This window comes from Chamaea fasciata, unplaced genomic scaffold, assembly GCF_029207755.1.
Source record: "Chamaea fasciata isolate MVZ Bird 193981 ecotype frontalis unplaced genomic scaffold, bChaFas1.0.hap1 SCAF_7, whole genome shotgun sequence".
Taxonomy (NCBI): Eukaryota; Metazoa; Chordata; class Aves; order Passeriformes; family Sylviidae; genus Chamaea; species Chamaea fasciata.
The window spans coordinates 37984267-38006480 of record NW_027094092.1 but is presented as its reverse complement, the minus strand read 5'-3'; the positions used below and the strand labels follow the sequence as shown (position 1 = coordinate 38006480).

The 22214-nt window shown below is 39.0% G+C and overlaps 1 long non-coding RNA gene across 1 annotated transcript; it reads right to left on the bottom strand.

Moving 5' to 3' along the window:
- Positions 1-2400: 2400 nt before the first annotated feature.
- On the bottom strand, positions 2401-14806 carry LOC136291772 (uncharacterized). The gene is made up of 4 exons (XR_010721713.1): positions 14721-14806; positions 10979-11149; positions 8831-8987; positions 2401-3250 (listed from the first exon to the last, which is right to left on the bottom strand). It is a non-coding gene; the product is annotated as an uncharacterized lncRNA (long non-coding RNA).
- Between the last annotated feature and the right edge of the window lie 7408 nt (positions 14807-22214).

The following is a 22214-nucleotide window of genomic DNA, read 5'->3' as shown; positions in this document are numbered from 1 at the left end:
GATTCTTCAGGTATACAATTCATAGAGATTTTCTTTGTCAAGAGATAGTACTATTTAGGGAGATTATTATATTTTTTTTAATTAGTTTCTAAAAGCAGAATGCCAGCAGACAATAGCAGTCTGCATGAGTTAGAAAAACAAGCACTCACTCCACAATTGCTGATGTAAGAACAGGCAAGCTACTGCTTATTGCTCCCTAAGTTACACTGTTAATAAATGATTTAAATACTTATATGGAGAAGTGGTCACCAGTAAACCTGAAGCATATTCCAGTATTCCCTGAGTGTTATCTTAAATGTTAACTGGTATGAATAAAACCCCTAAAACCTATATACTCTCTAAATAAATATACATGTAGTTTGAATTTATTGCTCTTCATCCAAACTTTAATTATCCATTTTCTGGATAACAACTGGTAGCAAAAGCATGTAGAAGATTATAAAATTCTCTCTTAAAAGATGAAAAGAAATCCAGTTTTTCCTAGGTTCTCATTCTTCTCTATGGTATTTTTTTTTCTGGAATGCAGTTTTATTTTCTCTTACATTCCTTTTCTCTCATATAGATTCTCTGTACTTGATACATGATAATTAGCATTTACCATTTTTTAAAAGGCCTTTAAGAATACTATAGGTAGAACAAAGAGCAGCTATTCTGAGAGCCAATTCCCTGACTCCTCTGCGGACAAAGAAGTCAGATTAGCAAACTGCCATTACAAAAGGTCTCCAGCATTTTCTCCATTTGATTCAAATTAACAGTTGCCAACTAAAGCAAGAAGACTGGCGCTGAGGAGTCAAACAAGATAAAACTATTCAAATGCTCATGAAATTCAAAGCAAATCAACCTGTTTATCATATTCCAATATAGTTAAATAAACATGGTGTTAATAATATAAAAAAGCAGTCCTTTGACTTTCTAGAACTTGCCTGTTGTCTGTCTCCGGAGCACCCCAATCACTCAGGGCTTAGTAGCAGCATGAGAGATAAAACTGAGAGCTGAGTACTCTGAAAGCTAAGCCTTTAGGTCTGCAGCTAAAGAAAACTCTGTATTAACTCAGAGCCCAACAGAACATATGACACAGAGTCAATTATTTTATGCACTCCAAGACTTCTAGAAAGATAGCCTATTTTGCTTTTAAAATGCCAGAATAGATTGCATCACCTAACCTTGGCTGTTAAAAATGGTCACTTCAAAGTTACTGCCAATTGATTCAGTGGTTTTTTCTACAAACCCTCTTTCTACCACTCTGAATGGTACCCATCAGATATCCCAACTCCAACTAAACACTTTAGAACTATTTTTAATCTGATCTTAAAAACTATTGCAAAAACCCTTGTCCACAAGCACCTGCATTTGCAATTGATAACGGCGTAGTTATATACACCCATACAAGAAAGCAAGCAAAAATCCCCAAGTGATTGTTTTATTTTACTTTTTTTTTAAAAAAGGCAAACCACTGTGGAATAAATAAATTATCTTCAGTTTATTAAAGGCTGCAAATACAGAAACTAAATAATATCAGACTTAATGACAGTCCAAAGGTCTCCAGCTTGGTGAAGTTCTAACACTGTGCACTACTACCAGAAACCAACAGTTGGTTGAGGAACACTCCTGATTTTATCTTCAGAGAAAATCCCTCTTGTACAACAGCACCTTAATAGTGCTGATGGACAGGGAGGGTTGCAATGGGTGATATGCTGGCATTGTGGTATCCAAGACATTCATACTTTAAATACATTGTGGCACACAAAATTCAAACAACATACATCACGTTTTCAACTGATTAGTCATAGTATTTTAAAGTTATTAAAGTCATATATATACATCCTCAAAACCTATATACATGTCCTTTTGCTTCTCTTCATCAGGAAAAAACAGTGTAGTTCTGAGCTTAGAGAGCAAATGAGTTAAAAATCAGCAATGTCTTCATGGTGAATATTTGCCCTTATCAGAATGGAGGCTCCTGTAACAATTACTATGGATCTAGGCAGCAGCACTACAAGTGAATTTGATTTAGCATCACTAGATTATTCCAATAGTTCTTATTCATCACAAACAACAACACCTTCAGGAAAACATAACAGTACCACATGCATCCAGATAGGGGATATATCAGAAAGCACGTTTTGAAATCAAGAAACAAATCTGAAGATATTAAAAATGCAGATGCTGAAGGAAGGCCAGGAAACCTGTGCTCAAATATAGAAAATCTAATGGGACTTTTTAACAATATCTGACAGCTGCACCACAAAATCTCTTACTTGAACAACACGAAAGGCTATTATCAGAAAATCCATTCAGACAGTTAGCTTGCCAGAGAGTCCTGGTGGGTAAAAAAGCCCCCACATTCTCTGTCACATATCTTGCAAGCAGAACTAGATCCCACTTTTATGTCAAATTGTTGAAGTTAATTTTCACAACTAAGCACACAAAGAAAAAATGTGTTGTTTAATGCATTCATTTTAGGTGGATAATTTAGAAGAAAATTCTATCAACTTTGCTTGAAACTTGAAAAAATCTTAATTCTGACGGCAGAAACTGTACTGCTAAGAGAGAGAGAGAGCACATCTTTTAAAATATTACAGTCTGAATATTGTTAGAAGGATTGAAAACCATTTTCCAGTATTTTGTTCCTAGGTAGGGGAGGAGCTATTGTTTTTACCTTACTTGTATCAGACACACTTCAGTGGGCCAGCATTTCTGTGACTGCACAAACCAAAAACCAGCCTCATTTCTGAAGCCCAAAGCAAACTTGCAGGGGTAAGTCACAAAGAAGACAAATTTCTATTTTACTATTTTCACATGTTTTGAGGAAATATTTCTTCCCCTCTTTTTTTTTTTTGTTTGGTTGTTGTTGTTAAAACAATTTTGAAATAGTATTATCAACTTTAAATACAAAATCATTTTAAAGCATGGTCAAGATTTAGGACCTGCATTTTAACAGCATGAAAAAATGAAGCCTGTGGGTCTTGAATATTTTATTTAAAATTGCAGAGTAACAGCAGGAACTGAATCCTGTTCTTTCTTTTCACCCAATACTTTCTCTTCACTAGCCCACAGAAAACAAACCTACATGGATACTATCCCACATAGACTGCACATGAGGAATTTTTCCATTTTGAGTATTCCTACTCCAGCATTGGAGTAGGTTCACACAGATCCCATTTTTATTCTGGTTTCGTCGAACTGTCATTCCAGGAGTTCAAGAAGCGAGTTCAGCACAGTTCTTCAAATAACTAGTTGATTCCATCAGCTGCAAACATACATCAAACATAATCAGAAATCAATTGGCAGTGACCATGACGGATCAGACATGGCAGAGCAGATAAGAAAAATGTGAAAAGTTCAAGACAGTAATTTTGAAGTCTAATCCTCACTGATACCTGCATTCAATTTGCATGTCAGTTTTTGACACAAATTCCTCAAAGCACCTAAATGTGGGCGCTGAAGCACATGCAATGACACCTGAGCCCTGCTCAGGGAGAAAATGTTCCCAGAGTCTGTCCAAGTCTCAAAGGTCGGGATGTTTATGCAGTGCTCAAGACAGTGCTTCTCTTACACCACAGGCTTACAACCTGACAGGACCATTCAGCCCATTGCCATTGTGCAATATATCCAACACCACCAATATCCCCCTCCACATGGCATTTCCAGCCAGTCCAACTTGACACAGCAGACATGCTACTCCTACTGCTGGAACCTGTCCAGATGCACACATGTCATCACATGAAGCCAGTGCCTTGTCTAATGCTGGCAGACCTTGTATCCTGGAAACAAATATCAGAACAAGTCCCAGCTCCATTAGGAAGCTGCCTGAGTGGCAGGACACCCGTTCAAATGAGCTCTGTCATTCTTCAGTTTGCAGAAGAAATATTCCAGAAAATACAACAGTACCTGCTTATAAATTTGAAAATGCTAGGAGAACACGTGGTCCTTGAAAGTTCAACTCAGTATTTCAGTTGTTGATAGCAATTTAAACAGCCAGCCTTTCTATTTTCTCTCATTTCTCCTACGGCATGAGCTCTAAGGGCTTAATTCTTCCTCAAATACTTAGGGCTTTTTTTTTTTTCCTCTCAATATTCTCAACCAGCAGAGCAAATCCAAGCTATATCTTTCTCAGCCTTGTGGTCAGGAGAATCTCATTTTCTCTCCTCAGAAAAAACCCTCAGGATTTTTCCCTCACTCTCAGTGGCAACTCTGCTAACAGAGTTAACTTAGTAGCTAACAGGCAACTCTGCTTTGTAGACCTTCCATATGCCAATTCCAAAGCTGCAGTTTTGTTCATGTTGGGCCTTGACAGAGAAAGGATCATTGTCACATTAGCTTTGAAGATCTGTGAAGACACCAACATTCTCCAACCAGGCTGTTTTCTGTTCCCACAGAAATCATACATTTAGTGGGAGCAGCCCTTGAAATTAATGGAAGTCTCCACATTCCTACAGTAATAAAGACCAAAAATCACTGGGGTTACTGTTCTTCTGGTACTATTTTGCAAACATAAAGATATTGAGAATGCTTAATCATTCATTCCTTCCTAGTTTTGCTTCACTAAAGCAAAATTAGAGAAGCCATAGAGAAACTGAATTAGCATCCCTTGCAGGATTGTGGAGATGTATTTCTCCCATTTGTCCTTAAGCCATGCAATACTTACTGAGTCTCAAGTTATATATTCTATATTTATTCCTTTTTCTTAGTAACATTGAAAATATTTGTATACCATTACATACATGATAACTGTCTAAAAAGGATCATTTAATAGAAGGTTCTGGTTGGATTATTATTGACCCTTTATTGATTCAGAAGTGCTCAGTTATATGACATTTAATCATGCCGCCCAAAAGAAACCAGGTTACCTTTTATATTAACAATAGGCAGGGATAAAGGATAGCAGAATCAGAGTCTACATACTTAGTATTGAATAAACCATATTTTCTAGGCTGCTTTACATAAAAACAGATATGCTAGATCAAACTAAAAACCGAAGGATTTTTCTCAGCTAGTGGCCCACACCTGATGTTAAGAAAAAAAGAACATATGAAAGAGGGGAAGTAGAACAGTAGCTGCCAGCTACTTCTGTTTCAAATCATCCATCTCATGTTTAATAGCTCTTCATGGTCTTTCCTTTACAAAATTGTTTAATCATTTTTTAACTTACTTGTAATTTTGGCATCCAATGAAAATTAATCTCAATGTGTAATATTGTTATGCAGGAAAGGGCTTTCTTTTGTTTGTTTTAAACCTACTGCCTAATCGTTTCCTTGGGTACCCCACAGTGAGTAATCATTCCCTATTCAGTTTCTTCATGTCATTCATAATTTGCTATTCCTCCCTCACACCCACATTTTGTTGTCTCTTTTCCAAGCTAAGGAGTACTGCTACACAGTTAAATGTCTCACAAAAGTTGTCCCATACCTCTAGCCCTCCTTCTCTGCTCTTCTCTCTGCCCTTTCTAGGTCTACTTGCCTCTGCACTTTCACAAACCGTTTACTATGTTTCCATCTCATCAATATACATATAATGAAGCTTTCTGGTGCTTTTTTATATCATTGCTTTTCTTTCCCAGTGCTTCCTAGTATTCTGTTTTTCTTTTGATGCTGGTGGCTGAGATTAGGGCTGATGTCTTAAAGGAATTAATCAGAAGAGTTTCAAGATCTTTGCTAATTTAGAGTCCACCACTGTGAGCTTCATCATTAAAATTGTTTTTCCCTCAGGAGGTTTACTTAGCATTAATTTAGTCTTTTCTCACCCAACCACTCAGCACTAATTCCTTACACAACTCTTTACGATAAGATTCAGCTATCTTGAATAATTTCATATCTGCCAAAAATTGTCTCATTATTTGCACCCTTTGCTAGATCGATGAAGAATATATTGAGTGGCTTACAGCTCCATCCATTAATCTACAAAATCTTTTGGAAAACAATAACCCATCCTATTCTTTTTTTTTTTCCCCCGTTTTTTAACCCATTGCTAATTCAGGAAGAAATTTATTCCATATTGCATTTGTGGAAAGATGACTGGCAGTAAAATCAGAGGAAACTGAGAAGATATATTCACATCCTAAAAGGAGTTACAACTGTACAGAAATTACAGGGTAAAATATAGCTGCTGCTCCCTGGATGGAAAGCGGCTGGCATGCTCCAGAATGATTTCTGATACAACTTTAAGTACCTGCTAAGGGGGATGGAATGGAGGGTGGAACAGAGTGGAGACACTGCAGGCCAGACCCTGCTGAAATCCTTGCAGGGAAGGGAACTCGATGGTACTTGGCAGCTGATAAACCTGTCAGCCAAAGGAGACAGAAGATGTCCGGCTGCTGAGCCAACAGCTGTGGCAAAATCCCTCCCCTTAGATTCATTGGTTGTCTCCCTTGGTTCATTATAGCCTAATTGTAATGTCAACACACTACCCCAAAGTTACTCGCCCCCAGGGTACAACCAGTACAGCCACCCCTCACTGGGTGTATGTTTTGTATTGTGTTAACTGTATCTTTAACAGCAAAGCAGGAGAATGTTACACCAATCAGTAACAAAGATATTTGTGACTGGAGTCACTCAAGATCCAGCTAAACATAAAGAAATAGCATGACAGTAAGTTGAGAATGGGGGGAAAGTTAGGGAAGTTTCCATTGTAACTGCTGGGATCTGTTGACAGGCTGAACCTGTCTTCTCCCCCATTGGAAAACGTATTGGGTAACAATCACACTCTATGCGGAATAGTTGTACTGGGGATTGGAGCTTCACTGTGTATTGCTTTAAATACGTGTTGGCAGTCACGTACTATCACCGACAATCCCCGAACCTTAACGTGTCACATTTTTATATCAACAAAGAGTTTTACTCCATAAACTGTTGGTGTCAGTCCTTCACAGGTGCTGGCAGTTGCCAGCAGGGGGTAACATGCAAATAGAGAAGAAAACCCAGTGAGGGGTCAAAAAGTGGGAAGACCAGCTGAGGGGCCTCTCCTAAGGTGTTGGCAGATTTCCTTGGGCCACCCTGCAATCCTCTGACTCTGCCCCAGCCTGCAGCACTGCCTGGGGTTGTTGTGACCTAAGGAGAGGACTCAGCATTTCACCATTTAAGCTAACACAACTGGCCTCAGGCCATGGATCCAGCCTGTCCAGACCCCTCGAGAGCCTTCCTGCCCTCCAGCCTGTTAACACTCCCACCCAACTTGGTGCTGCCTGTGACCTTGCTGAGGGTGCATTGGATGCCCTTCCCCCAGACCATCAGCCGAGGTATTAAACAGGACTGGCCCCAGCACTGAGCCCTGGGGAACCCACTGGCTGCCAGCTGGATGTAGCTCCTTCACCACCACTCCCTGGGCCCGGCCATCCAGGCAGATTTTCACCCAGAGACAGAACTAGAGCACCTGTCCAACCTTCTCCAGGAGAATGCTGTGAGACACAGTATCAAAGACTTTGCTGGAGTCCAGGTAGACAATATCCACAGCCTTTCCCTCCCCTATTAGGTGGATCAACTGGTTATAAAAGGTCAGGATGATCAAGCAAGGCCTGCCTTTAAACTCATTCTGGCCTGATCCCCTGCTTGTAGGTACATGTCTTGTGATGCACTCAAGGTAATCTGCTCATAACCTTTCCTTGCACCAAGGTCAGGCTGACAGGCCCACAGTTCCCCAGATCTTCCTTCCTAGCCTTCTTGTAGACAAGCATCCCATTGCCCAACTTCCAGCCATCTGGGACCTCCCCAGTTAACCAGTTTCATCCAGATCACAATGAAATTGATTAAGGGATACAAACAGTGCTTGATATTTTTTTCTCTATGGCTTCTGTTACCCAGACTGGTTTTGGGGTTTTGTTCCAACTCAGTGAGCTCCCTTGAAATAAGATCAGAATGAAGATTTGCTTGTTAAACCGAAAGATAAATTCACTAAGGCCAACCCAGCACAGTGAGGGTCAGTGTGTGAGAAAAGAGATTCTTTTAAATAAACATGTATTGAATGGTCTAAAACCACTGTGCTATGAAGCAAATATTGAACACAATTCAAGGGTGAATAAAGGTGACTAAAGACTATATTTGGGCCTCTTACTTTCTTAAGTGAGTATGAAACTAGCGACAATTTCCAGGACTGCCTTAAATTTAAATGATAGGAGCTGAAGAATGTCAGCACCACTGCCAAGAGGAATTTTCCATCTTGTAATTACATGGCTTGCAACCAAAGCCCTCTTCTATGCACTTCACACTAGAAAAGCAATATTTTTCTTTCAAATACACTTAAAATATAATAAAATATTGCACACAACCACCTTATGCAAGAATGTAGAGAAATCGGGTTTAGTCAATCTAAGATATGGACAAGCATCCACAAATCTACAGATACAACATTGAAAATAACTTCAACCACATGTAAATCTGTTTTTGCAACAAACTTTTATTAATAGAAAACACAAAAAGGTCTTTTCTTTACCCTCTTCAAAATTAATACAATTCTTTTCTCCATTTCTCTACACCTTGCTTTGTTGATTTTTTTCCCTGACATTTTAGATTATTTTTTCTCTTCTTCCGTACCTTTGTACATTCTTTTATTCGTCTACCTGACTTTCTTCCTCTTTTTAGCCTCTCTTGATTTATTTCATTGTGTTCAAAGAGCAGTGGTACCTGGAACATGGCCTCTGCCTAAGCCAACCTCAGCTAATTTACACACATTTCTTTCATAAGAGGGTACCTAGGGAATAAAGGCCCTTTTCCCTGATACCTCAGTATCCAGGTACAATCTTGTCATACAGCCATCTTAAAATAGTAAGAATAGGAAACTAGATGGCGGAAGGATCTTTACACTTATTTGCATTCATAGAAAACAATAGAAAACTTACTGTGCTATCTTCTTTCTTCTCTGGTTTTGCATTTGTTTTGTTCAATATTATGTTGTTATAAAAATAAAATAAAGCAGGTTGTCTCTTTTCTCTGAGATGCTTCTTTTCTCCTCCTCCCATCTCTGCCATGCTGGACAGCTCATCTGTAACACAGGTACTTCCCACACAGCAACCAGGAGAACGTGGAACCATGAAAGAAGAATAGAAACCACATTTGTCTTGCAAAACCTACTTTACAATTTTGCCACTAAACTTTGTGGTTCTGTGAAATTCATTTATAAATAGATGGCCTGTGATGGATATTAAACCATGTTAACATCAGTGAAATGCCTGGAAACACAGTCCTCAGAAAACTGCACACAAATACAGACCCAGGTTCTGGTTGAGACAAAAGCCAGATAAGTTATCCAGGAATCAAACAATCATTTGCACATCTTTTCCTGCCAACATCATGAGGTTTTCAAGGACAACACTCCACCCTAGTACTCTTGCTCAAATTAACCCACAGTGTAATCAATGAGATGTGTAGCTGTGAAGCTCTGAAGAGATTTTGTCTGTCTATAAAACAATCAAATTGAAGTTTTTATTGTTGAATATACAAACGTCTATTCACCGAAGCTAACAGGTGTTTGCTCCACTTTCTGCAATTTAAATGTTTAACCTTCAATTCTATTAAAATCTATTGATGAGAAGAGGAGGTTCTTGTAACAGAATGCTAACAAAACATTCATGAAGCCTTCTTAAGCATAGTCTGCCAATTATTTCTCCATGAGGTTCTTGCAGAAAAAAAATCTGCCTTAGCTTGTGACAAGCTCTGCATCCCAGAAGTACCTGAGCTTGAGAAACTCTGCATTTTTCTACATTTAGGCAAAAGTGCTTCTCTCAGCCAAAGACCCACAAATTCATTAATCAAGAAACACATCACAATGTACTCTCTTTAGAGGGTGAAATCAGAAGAATACTACAGTTGTCAGTTTATCAAATTTTTAGCATTTTTAAAAAGATCGAAGGAAATTCCTGCAAGTGAGAGTTTTCTTCTTCAGAAATGTTTTAATTTATTTTTAATTTAACTTAATTGTTAGTTTTCATTAAAAAAAATAACCATATAATTCTACTGGGAATCACTTAATTGTTGACCCTTACTAATAAACCAAGCTGTCCAATGCATCCATAAAAATAGAATTATTGTCCCAATCTTATGTTAATAGATTTGTAACCTTCACAAACATCAAAGTCATAACTTAGACTGTAAATGCCATAGCAAGATTGGTTGTTAGCCACTTGAGCATTAAAGTGGTGGATAAACTCCTTGAACAGAGTTCTTTATTTTGCCTATATCTTGGTTGAAGCGTTAGATTGCCACTGACTCCCTTTTTGAATTTTTTTTCTTTTTTTTCCCTTTTTTTTATTTTCTGGCCAGGCAGGTTTTGTATAAATTCTTTTCTGCACATTTATCCAGATTTTTTAGACTGATATTTCCTTGCCATTAAGAGTTAAGGCAATATTATGCACTGCATGACCTTTATTACTTGTTATTTATGAACCCATAAATAAAGTTTTTTTACTAATTAATTAAATAATCACAGTGCGTTTCTGTTTAGTGTTCTTGTTATGTTGTCAAAACAGTTTCGTTTTCCTCTATGTTGATATAATGGGGGTTTTTTCAGTTAGTTTGGAATATTAGTGGTAAAGAATTGTCCTGATGCTGCAGAAAACCCACACATATTTACCTCTGCAAAAGGCACGTGTATGTATTTGCCACATTTCAAGTTATTCCTCATTGTTCCACCTAGCCATTATTTCAAATGTGGTCTATTTTCAGTTTTGAGTTGCAGGGGTTTTGGCTCCTCCGCTACTTGCTATAGCATATTTTCTGTCTAGAGACTCTTCGAGTGAAGCCACATGCCACGACTGACAAGGAAGCAATAACCATCCTCTGTTCAGATGCAGTCTAGCACCAAAAAGAAAAGTACATCATGCTTCCCACAGAAACTCTCATTCTGGATTTATTTTGAGTTTCATGTTTAAAACAAAAATTATGAGGCCTTGAAAGCAGAAGCTACCCGTGGAATGTGGCAACTTGATTTCCAATACACTAATAAAATGTTTCTGAAAAATCTTTTGTTAGTTTCTTGTGCTATTTATTACCTGTATGGAAGCTGATTTAAATGGCTGTGTGCTTATTGTATCCCACCAGACAAGAAGGCAGCGATGTACCTAAAAGTCCAACAGCAGACAGGAGGAAAGTTGCTCTGGTCAAGAGTGCCAGGACACACAGAGTCCTGGACTCAGAGGAGGAAGCAGCTGCTCCACACCATCCTGTGAAGAGAGATTCAGTGCTGAATGAGTGAGCATGGCAGACGAGATATAGGTTAAACCATATCACATCTGATAAAGGCTTTCAACAGCAAGCTACTAAAAGCTACAAGAGGAATCCATGAGTTAATAAGCACTGTTGGAACATGTATTAGGACTGGCTCACTCACTAGCAGTGAGAAATGGTTTGATGAATGTTAATCATTTTTCCCACAAGAGAGTTGCAAAAGCAATTTGTGCAGCAACTGCTAATATGAAAAAGGGTCTGCTAGTCCACTTCAATGCTTACAGGTAGTTTGTCTTGTCTTTTGTAGTGTTCAAGTACACAGATGGTGGGATCAGAGCAGTGACCATTCTCAGTGCTAAAGAGACCTTGTGTTGACAGACAGGCCAGAAAAAAGGAGACAGCAGTAGAAAAAAATCTATCTCTTTTATAACAAGTTACAAAACAGGCATGGGCTATAGTTAAAGTAGAAAATAGAAGATCAACACAAAAACATTCTCATTATCTCCAGAGAAAAAGATAAATGAACAGATCATTTTTAAGGTGCATTAGACACACAACTGCTCAAAACAAAACTAAATCTCAACATTATAGTCTAAGCAGGCTAATTTTGACATTTTTAGCAAGAAAGTCTCTTTGGGCTGTCCAAAAATCAGAGTCCTAACATGGCATGGTGGAATTAGATAAAAATCCACAGGTTTGCTCGAAGAGGCAAAGAGAACATGAAATAGTTGTTCTTTGTCTGAACATGCCAGGTCACCAGAAGGGCTGGAGAAGGGAATCATCATGAAATTGCACTAGACAGAGTATTAAAATACCCTTAACAACCGGCATGGAATCATGTTGGTAACTGCTTGTGACAGTGGCACTGCACAGTTTTGTTGATCATAATACTAGCATGTTAACAACTGCATATTTTAATTCCCCTTTCTCCTCCCAGTCCTGTCAGTGATATTCTTTCCCTCATCTCCCAAGGTACTACTGTCACAAAACAAAATTGCCAAATAGAGTTGGATGGGAGGTGCCTCTTTTCACTTAGAAATACTTCAATAATGTAGGTGAAGGCTATCTGTGATAGATGGTGAGATATTTCTTTGGGAAAACACACCTTTTACAAGTTTTGTGATTAAAGGAAATGTCCTGGGATGTCCGAATGGAAACAAATTTATTGGCTGAATATTTCCAGAATTATTAAATGCAGATATATCCTTTTTCCATTCCAGTTTGTGTTACAGCAGGTCTCCTGCATGGATTAAGAATTCTACAGGAACACAGAGGACTGAGTTTTGCTCCTGTGTCTATGGCTGTGAATGAGCCACAAGTCTTGCCAAGGCAAGGCTTTCAATGCAACATGTGACACACCACAGAACCACCAAGCAGAACAAAGAGGATTTGAAGAATGGAAACAACCAGCAGCTCTGCAGCAGCAGGGATGCAAAGGGGAACTTATCTCACCACCTCCTTGCAAAACCTCTTTTTTTTTTTTTTTTTTTTTTTTTTTTTTTTTTTTTTGCAAGCCCAAGGACCATTAATGCCATATTTAAATGCTATAAAACTGCTTAAAATATTTCTCAGAATCCTCTGGGATGATATTTCATCTGCTGGCTCTATATCAAAGCACAGAAAAGTAACTGGATTAGAATGAGGGGAAAAAAAATCCAAAATAAAACCCAATGAGTGGGGTTTTCTAGTGGTGAGGAGCAATGTTATTCTATATTTTTCTTCATACTTGTATTGTTCATTGAAAAGATGTAATTATAAGCAAAGCGTACCCCCAAAGCAAGTTAAACTTATGCACTGCAGGAAGTGAGTTTCCCAGCTTTGAAGCCAAGATGTAGGACTGATAGGTGATAGGGTTTTAACACTACTGGATCGCATTGCTCCCTCCATCACATTTACAGTCAGTGAAAATTAGCCAGCATAACTACAGTCATCTCTCACTTGCTATTATTTCAAATAGAAAAAGTCCTGGTGCAGCCATACACTGCAGATTACTCCAAAGAGTAAATAAAACAAGATTACAATTCTTTTTCTAAAGAAAGGGTATTTTTTAATAAGAATCTTTTAGTAAATAAGACCACAGCCAGGAAACAGCCTTGATGTCCTTTTTTGGATTTAATCTGAATTGAAATGCAGTAACAAATAATATGCATTTTTAAAGAGACCCTTTCAAACCATACAGCTGTCCTCATGCTTTACAGTTAATTCTTTAATAATTTCCATGAAAAATACTAAGGGCCAGAAAGTGGAGTAGGGCACAGAGGAAAATGAGATTGAGCTTCACTTTCATTATAATCTCTATTCAGCTGAAGGAAAACACGAATTTGTTGAGGCTGGAAATCTTCCTTTTCTGAAGTACAATTTCCATTTCAATTTTTTTAAAACCTCAAGTATGTACCAGAAAATGGTGGTGTTTTTCCAACATTATATTTTCATTATGCTAATTCAGATAGAAAGCAAACACTGTTAGTCAATTTAGATAGATATTTAAGATGCTTAGTTTCTTAATGTAAATTTTGAGAAATTGCATGCTGTCAGCTTCATGCTTTCTACTCCTTTCTCAAAGCTGATAAATGCAAAAAGTGTGTATCTAGCAACGGCAGGTCCTTTCCTAACATTTTTGGGGGTTGCATTTAACAAAATAACTGCAAATGTCAGGTATTAGAAGGTTTGAAACACCCTTTTCTATTTTGTTGTCTCTAGAACCCCATCTTTTATTCATGACTTTTCTCTTAGTGCTGGAAGGGAGGCTGTGTTGCTATAGCAATGCCCTGCATATCCTTGTGGATAGCTTACAGTTTCACTTTTTTTAAGCAACAAAGAGCCATTGATACTACATGTTGCCAAAGGTTACAAAAGTTGAATTCTAAAATGGAAATATTTCTTCTATAAGGCTGCATAGGATATGTGCCATGCAAATTCAAATCTTCAAGTAAACATACAGCCCTTTTGTGAATACAGATGAACCTAGGATAATACTGTTTGGCTTCAATATAATATTTGGAAGAAACATGTTTAAAATATACTTGTTATCTACTCTTTTCAAGACATGAATGTACCAAAATGCATGACCTACTATTACACCTTTCTGACCTGCAGTAGAAATAAAACCTTTTTTCATTTTAACAGATCTGGAAAATAAGACACAATTTCATATTCCAATTATGATTTAATAGTAAATACACTTCCAATGTCAGGGAACAGTCACCTTATAAAAGCTTCCCTGCCCACAATGGATATTAAATATAGTTGAGTGTCCTTGAAGACTTCTTCAAGTGTGGGGGGTTTTTCCTACCCTAATTGATTTCTCTTCTGTCAGATTTGACTCCCACAGATAGATGTTTACATAGTACAAATTCAATAACAGTTCAACAAGTCAAATCAAATAAAGAGCTGGATGGAAAAAAATAGGGTTACAGTCATAAGAAAGAAATTTATACTCATGATTCAGCAGGCAGCAGCAATTTACTCAGAACAGATCAAAGAGGGTAACATGGGCAAAACATCACCCATCACTACTACAGAGCAGTAAATTAGAGAGGAAATCCAAACTTTTCCACCCTCAAATACCTTCTTTTACAGCAGGTATTTACTGCCTCGCTCCCGCTGCACTGATGGGAGGAACGAAACCATTCCAGGAGCCGTTTCGATTGAGCGATTCCGTTTTCTGTGTAATCGTTCTAACACCGCTGCCTGGCAGCCACAAGGGCCAGGTTCAATTCCCAAACCACTGAAACACTTAACGAGCCAGGCTCACTCTCCGTTCCACAGAAACCTGGCACAGGAAGGCCACCTCCCGACAGAGAGCGACAATGCCACGGGCAGCCTTCCTGTGCCTTGCAGCCTCAGCCCTGCCCGCTCCTTCCTCGCAGGGGCACTGGGGCACTCTGCCGGGGTCAGGCAGTTATGAGTTCAAGAAAACAGTTATCCTGTCACTCAAAACATCTGCTTTAACTTCCAAATCTCACCAGATTTAGAAATGCATGAACAGCTGCCTAAACTACTGCAGGGTAGACCACAACTCAGGAAGGAAGGGAATAGTCATCAAATATTATCCTGAGCATCCTGAACTATTTGGGTTCTGGACAATCCATCTCCACTGTCAAGCAGAGTGGGACATGCAGAGTTAGACCTTGTTTAATTTGAGAAAAAAATTGAAAGAAGGAAAAGTAAAAACATAAAAGATTCACAAGAGCCAATGCGACTGCCCCAACAGAGCCTCTAGCAATTTTCCTGACCCTGTCCTCCTACAGGTGCTCCTGATCCCATGTTCCATCTGATAGCCTGGTCTGCTGGACCTGGTTCTACTGCTGAGGACCTGGTCTGCTGCACTGCTCTCCCAAACCACCTTTCACACCAGTCCTGTGCAGCACAGTGGGACAGTGACATGGCAAATCCACTCAAGGACTTTGTCCTAAAGGAGCTTTGGCACATTATTTCTTTTGTCTGCAAACCCTCAACTGCAGAATTGGATTATGGTGGTTCCTTTGTCCTGTGAAAAACTAGACTGTTTGAGATTTGCCCAACTTGTTTATAACAGTTCTGTTCTTCCTGGTTTTACACTTTTATTTTGCAGCTTGGAAAAACCCCTTGGAAGTTTAAAAAGCTTCCAGTAGGAACAGGTTTCACTGCCACAGTTTACCAGTCTATGCCAGCCATTGCTTTCCGAAAGAGAGTCTCAGAGGAACAGGAAAGTTCCTCTAAATCTAAAATCAGATTCCCAGAGAAGCACTGATCTTTTCCCTCCTTTGCATCCACAGTCAGGCATACAAGGAAATGCTACCTACCACAAATAAAAGCCTAGAGTGCCACAACATCAGCTCATATTCTCCAGACTGCCACAGAACATTTTTTAAAACAAATATGTTGACTTTCTTTCTCTTAAATGATGACAGTGCCACAAAGCTTGCCAGAAGTTCCTTGCTAGACATCTGCAAGAGTGCTGTGTGTGAGCCTGCTCCCCCATCAGAAATGGTCCACAGAAAGAGTCTTTAGGCCATGACTTCCTTGCCCCATAGAAACCAGGAGAGTTAGGACAGCACACCCTGTTGTACTCCCGCAGACACTTCCATGCTGCTGTCCTCATGCCTGTGCAGCACCAGTGAGCGAGGCAGAGACTGCCAGCATGGGGATGCAGAAGCCAGAATCCAAGCTGTCTGTGAAACCCGTTTGTCTTACGGCATTTGATGTCACATCCTTTTTCTGAAACATTTTATCTTGCTACAAGGGGAAATTATGTGTGCACTGGGGATGGCCCAGGAATGCTGTACTCAGACATGCTGCACATATGTTGCTGTTGAGGTAGGGCTAAGGACAGGCAAAACAAGATTCACCTTATGCCTCCTCTTGTAAGCTCATCTCAAGTATGTGGTTGTGGGCACATTTTGTGTGTGTGTTGGTTGAGACTTATTGGTCACAATATTGATTTTGAATTCAGGCATGGGCTTATCTCTTTTAACCTCTCCACTGAAATGGGAAGCACCAGTTCCTTTTAGACCACACAAACTGGTTTAGCACGGCCTTTTAGAGCCCCTGGGCACCCTGGGCTTACTTTTACCAACAGTGTCCTCTGTCAGATGCCCCTCACAGAAGTACTTTTGGGTACCCGAGTTTCCAGCAGGATCCATTGATTTGGCCTTTCACCCAGAGTCATATCATGACAGCACAGATGGCAAAGAAATCCCTGCTTAAAATGAAGTTCTCAGTCTGATACAAGGTGTGCAACACTAAATACAGCTAACAGACTCTACACATTAGCTCCCCCAAAATATCCTACACAGCTTTTATTATTTGCACCTCCAAAACCTGGGCCAAGCTGTGACCATGAGCCACAGCTGAGCTGAAACCCAAACTAGTCAGGCTCATCAAGTCTCCATTCAGAAAAAAATCTTCGGACTATCACACTAACACATCTGAATCTTTTATGCTCATTCTCTGGGGCTCTCCCTACTGGCAGGCTGCCTGTTAAAACCAGCCTTTGTGGGTTACACAAAACAGCAGTTTGAGGTGATTGGGAAATTTTCTCTTGTGGGTTTGTTTGCAGAAACAATTGCCTTTACTACTTGTTTAGTATTCATAAGTATTTTTGTTATGTTAATTGTGGGATTTACTGTTTGAAAAGTTGCTAGTTCAGTAACAAATTCATTTGTTGTCTTCCTACTTTAACCAAAATTACAACTTCTTGGTTAGCCTACTTGCTCCAATTTCCACTGTGGCAGAACCTGGCATCATAATCTTTTCTTGGTATAGATACCTGTAGATACCCCTCCCAAACTACCTGCAATACTGAGTGCTGCCTGTCCCTCTTCTCAAACCCTCTCTAGTCTTATTTTCATGCTTTCCTCACATTGCTAGTCCAACTTTTGACCCTTATATATCCTCCTTCTGTGACACATTCTACAAACGTCTTCTTTACCACATGTCTGCTCTCACAATGCTGAGTCCCGCCTCAACATGCTCTTAAAGATGAAGTCTTGGCTTATAACCATAGAACAAATATGTAGAAAGTACCCCTGGGCAACACAAGTTCTGTACTCAAGACTGGTGCTGAGCAACAAAGAGTTGTCACAGTCTAGATTTATAAAAGTCTTATATGTAATTGTGTTTGTCTTCATTTCTTTGCTGTGTTTGAACATAGGGTTTTATGTTGCAAGTTATACGTAAACCAACACGGATTGGACCTCCCTCTGAAGCAGAGATCAGTGCTTATTGACAGATAAAACTCCAGGAAGGTGGAGCTGAAGTTAAGATGTCTGATGCAATGACTTGGGGTAAAATCATTACAAGGCTGAATTGTAACCATTCTAAAAATCAGATTTATAAAATCAGATTTTTAAAATCAGGGTAAAGCACACTTGAAGTAAATCCAAATATGTGAAAATATCTAGGGTATTGTTATAAGCTTTTTTTTTCATCTTGAAGGGCTTTACACACTGGCCTGAAGTAATCATGAGATTCTGATTTAGCAAATACGGTTTCGAGGCCAAGTTAAGAAACCTGCAGCTATTCCATGGAGTGATATTGAAGGTTAGAGTTTTAGCATAGCTTTTTGAGAATTTTTTCTGAAAAGTATGAAAGTAGATGGTAGACCATGAGAAAATGAAAAATTTCCACAACTGAAAAGGGGTTCATTGATGATGAGGGATTTAGTGTTTCTAAATGTGCCCAGATAAAATCAAGCTTTTAAAGAACAACTAATTTTTTATGTTTTCTTGATCTCACAACAGAAGAGATATTCTTATAGTCATTCACAGAAAAATAAAAGATGCAGAGATTTTTTACATTACTAATTTTTAAATTATTTTCAAATTAATTTGCGCATTGAAATGCAATATTTTTTGAAAAAAAATTGCAATCCTGAGTCCATCACATTTTCTGAAGAACATCCCTGTAGCATTCATATATGCAAAAAATTTTTTTTGCTTGTATTAAAGAGGTCTCCAGTGGAGATCTGGGTTGCCAGACCGCTTTCCCAAATTAAACAACATGGTGATAGGAATGTAGGTTTATACATTCTTGGTGGGAGTCTTGGTTACTAATTAAAAATAGTTTTAGGAGTTTTCTCCTTACTCTTCCTGTGAATGTTCCCTAACACCTTAAAGTTCGTATTCAACCACCAATGGATCAAATTTCGCTGGAATGTGCAAAGTTTTTCCTTTCACTCGAAACTTTCTACTGAAAAAAATATCCTATTGGGCGTATGAATTATTAATCAAATTAGAGAAAGCACTCTTCCATTCATTTTCAGCTTTGAGAACTTTGGTTAATAACTGAAGAAACATCTTCTAGGTACAAAGAGAGTTCTACTGTTTTATAGCAGGATGCTTTACTGTGGAAAGTACTAAAGGATGAATTCTGCTCCTTAATCTCCTGTCCTTTTCAGTTATAGCTGATAACAACAACAACAAAAATCTGACTTAAATCAGCTCTTGGATCCTTCCTTATTCATCGCACAGTTCTAGATTACTGATAACACCATAAGAACAAATATATGCTGGGAGTCCCATAGGCCCATTTGATTCTAACTAGGTTTATGGAGTGTCAAGCAGATAAACTGCCCCTCTGGGATTCCAGTAATGTGTGCAGAAGAGATCTCATAACTCCCAGTACAGAAACCATTTGGCAAGAAGTGAAAAAACCCCCATTCTTTCTAAAGGACTGGTTTTCCATGTATGAGGACCCTGATGGAAACAATCTGTCAGGAAGTAGGAAAAAAATTACCAGAAACATTTCTGACAAGTAATTTTATACCAGAGGGGTTACAGGAAGCAAGAGCCTAACAGAATTAAACTGATACAGTTGCATGCATAAAACTAGTAATATTTGCAAAGCCACTAGATTTTAAGCGACAAAATCCTATAACCAATGTATAAAAATAAATTCGAGGTACTTATTGTAGGAGGTCTGATGAAATCAAAGCCAAGTTTTCAGAAGACTTAGCAATAGAAGCAATTGTTCCTGTAAGGTGATGTGTGCATTTGAAGTGCTTTGAGATCACTGTGAGGCACGGGAGGTGGTAGTGTGCTGCCCCCCAGAGACTGCACTGCTTCTCTTTAACAACCGACCTTTTTTAGTACCGACAGCCAAATCAGACATCCTTGTTTTGCCCTTGGCCCAAACAGTTCTCATCTAGTCAGTTCTGAGCTTTGTGTGCTTCAATAGCCATTTGAGGGAAAGGAATAATTTTCTTTACTGCTGCAGCTGAAATTTGATTCTAAAGGCAATAGATAGATGCAGTGTCCCCTGCTTTTTGTTATATCTGAAGGTACCAATTTATCTGCAGTCATAACACACAAAAAAATTTATATTTACTGTTTTCTCTTAGAGAATCACAAGCTACCCATATTTCTTTTTCTTTGTGTGTTTAAAATTACAACATGAGAGATTTGATGGCACCTTATCTTATCTGTTTAGCAATCACCAAAACAATCACCAATCCCATACAAGATGAGGAAGGCTTCCCACTCATTCTTCCAAAGCTTTTCTTGCTGAGTTCTTGTTTGGTCTTGAAAAAGCAGTAAATGCTTTTTGCCCAACTGCAATGGCACCAGAAGGTATACAAAGTCATGGATGTTTATGTAATATAGGAAATAGTTTTATCACTAACATAACAGGGCTAGGATGTAAGACCTTTAGGTTCCAACACTCACAGTTGACACACTGGCTCAGCCATTCCTGCCATTCTACATATATTTGTTTTTCATTAGATCTCTCTAATCTCCTCTGAGAAGATAAGTCTCAAGTATCTCCTCCTCCTGTGTTTTATCTGTCTCATTCTCTTTATTTTGGTTCCCTTTTCCCTTTGCCTTTTTCAGAATTCTGAAAGGGCTTCTTTCCAATTCTTGCCTTTTCTTCCTAGAACTCTCTTCTCATGTTGTCAATTTCAATTGTATGTTTCACAGGCCAGAAGCCAAAGTCTATTCCAAGTTAATTAAGTATGGAGTTAAGATGCTCACAGTATTTTTCAATTAGATTTTATCACTTCAGCATCCTTTTTTCCACCCCTACATTCACATTCCTCCCTTTTTCTCTCTGAGGTCTTTAAGGCTAGATCTATTTTGGTAAAAACTCAAAAGTAGAAGAAAATGTTTGCAGAGAATATTTGGTGTAAGGCATTATAGTATCAAGGAATGAAAATTACTAATTTCTTTCCTGTCCATAATCAACCAAAATTGAAATTTGATACTTACAGGAGGCTGAGAGCTTGTCCTATTAGCTGCTGCTGCAGAAAACTCACATGCACCTTAAAGGAGGGACAAGTGATCTAGAAAAGGCAAGGTTAGTTCTGTTACCCATCATCTGGGTAGCAGCTCATCCTAAGGGTTTTTTCCTGGAACAAGTGGGAAATGAGATGCAGAATATGCAACATGAAGGGGCATGCACATGGCTCCCCCTAGCTGCAGGACATTTATGACCCATACAAATTTTTGAGGGGATATTTTCACATCATTGAAATCAAAGACACACACAGATAAACAGTAGAGGTATATCCCCAACCAGTTCATCAAATGAGCAAATTTGACCACTGAAGTCACAACCCTCACTTGGAGTTCAGGATGTTTTTCACAGCTCTGTTAGCTGCTCTAACACAGCTCTCCTAATCTTCAAGGAAAACCATTATCCCCTGTCCAGAGGACTACAGGAAGAGCCCACAAAGATGCAAGGACAGGTGCAGTCTTGCATACTATCCCTATTCCAAGCCAAGGAAAAGTTCTCAAGCCACTGATCCAAATCAGATCATCTCAGATGTAGGCCAAAACAGACCTCAGAGCCGATAACTCCCAACTTTTTCCTAAATTGCTGGATGAACAGCACTCTCCACCTGCTGTCCAACTAATTTAACAGAGTAGTTTTAACTGTCGCAAAAAGCAGCTGTTAATTTCAGCAGACATAAGCTAGAAGTAAAACAACAACCACAATTTTTTTAAAAAGTGTGGTTTGTAATCACCAGGAAAATGCAACAAATCCCCTTTCCACAGAAGGAATTTTCATACTCAACATATATTTTGTTTAAGGAAGTGAGAGATACAACACAGTATCTGCCACTTTTCATCGTGAATTCATCAATCTTGGGTCAACATTTGAAAAAGATTGCTACCTTTATCAAAATCACATGCACAAGTAGCCAGATGAGAGAAGTTTTGTACTGCACTGAACTCACTCAGCTAGCTGCCTCTGACATTTCATATATAAGCAAGGATGTGTGCACTGTATAGGTGAACAAACAAGAGGGTTATGTACATACTTAGAAGCAAACTGCAGTGACAATTACATCGATTGCAAGCTTAAGGAGAATGCAAAGCCTGCTGTGAGCAGTGCAAGAGCTCAGTTAGGTGCTCCGAGCTGCCGTGCCAGTGCAGCCAAGGCACAGGTGATGGGCAGAGAGGAGGGCAGGGCAGAGCCCCTGCGGGAATGGTGGTCCATGGCAGTAGGCATTCCCTTTTAGTGGAGCAATCAAACAGGTTTGATTGTCACTATCTGCTTTTGTCCAGCCCTGACCTACACATTGCCGCTGAGGGACATCTTTGTCTCACTTCTCTTTGGTCACGGAGTTCATGGAGCTCA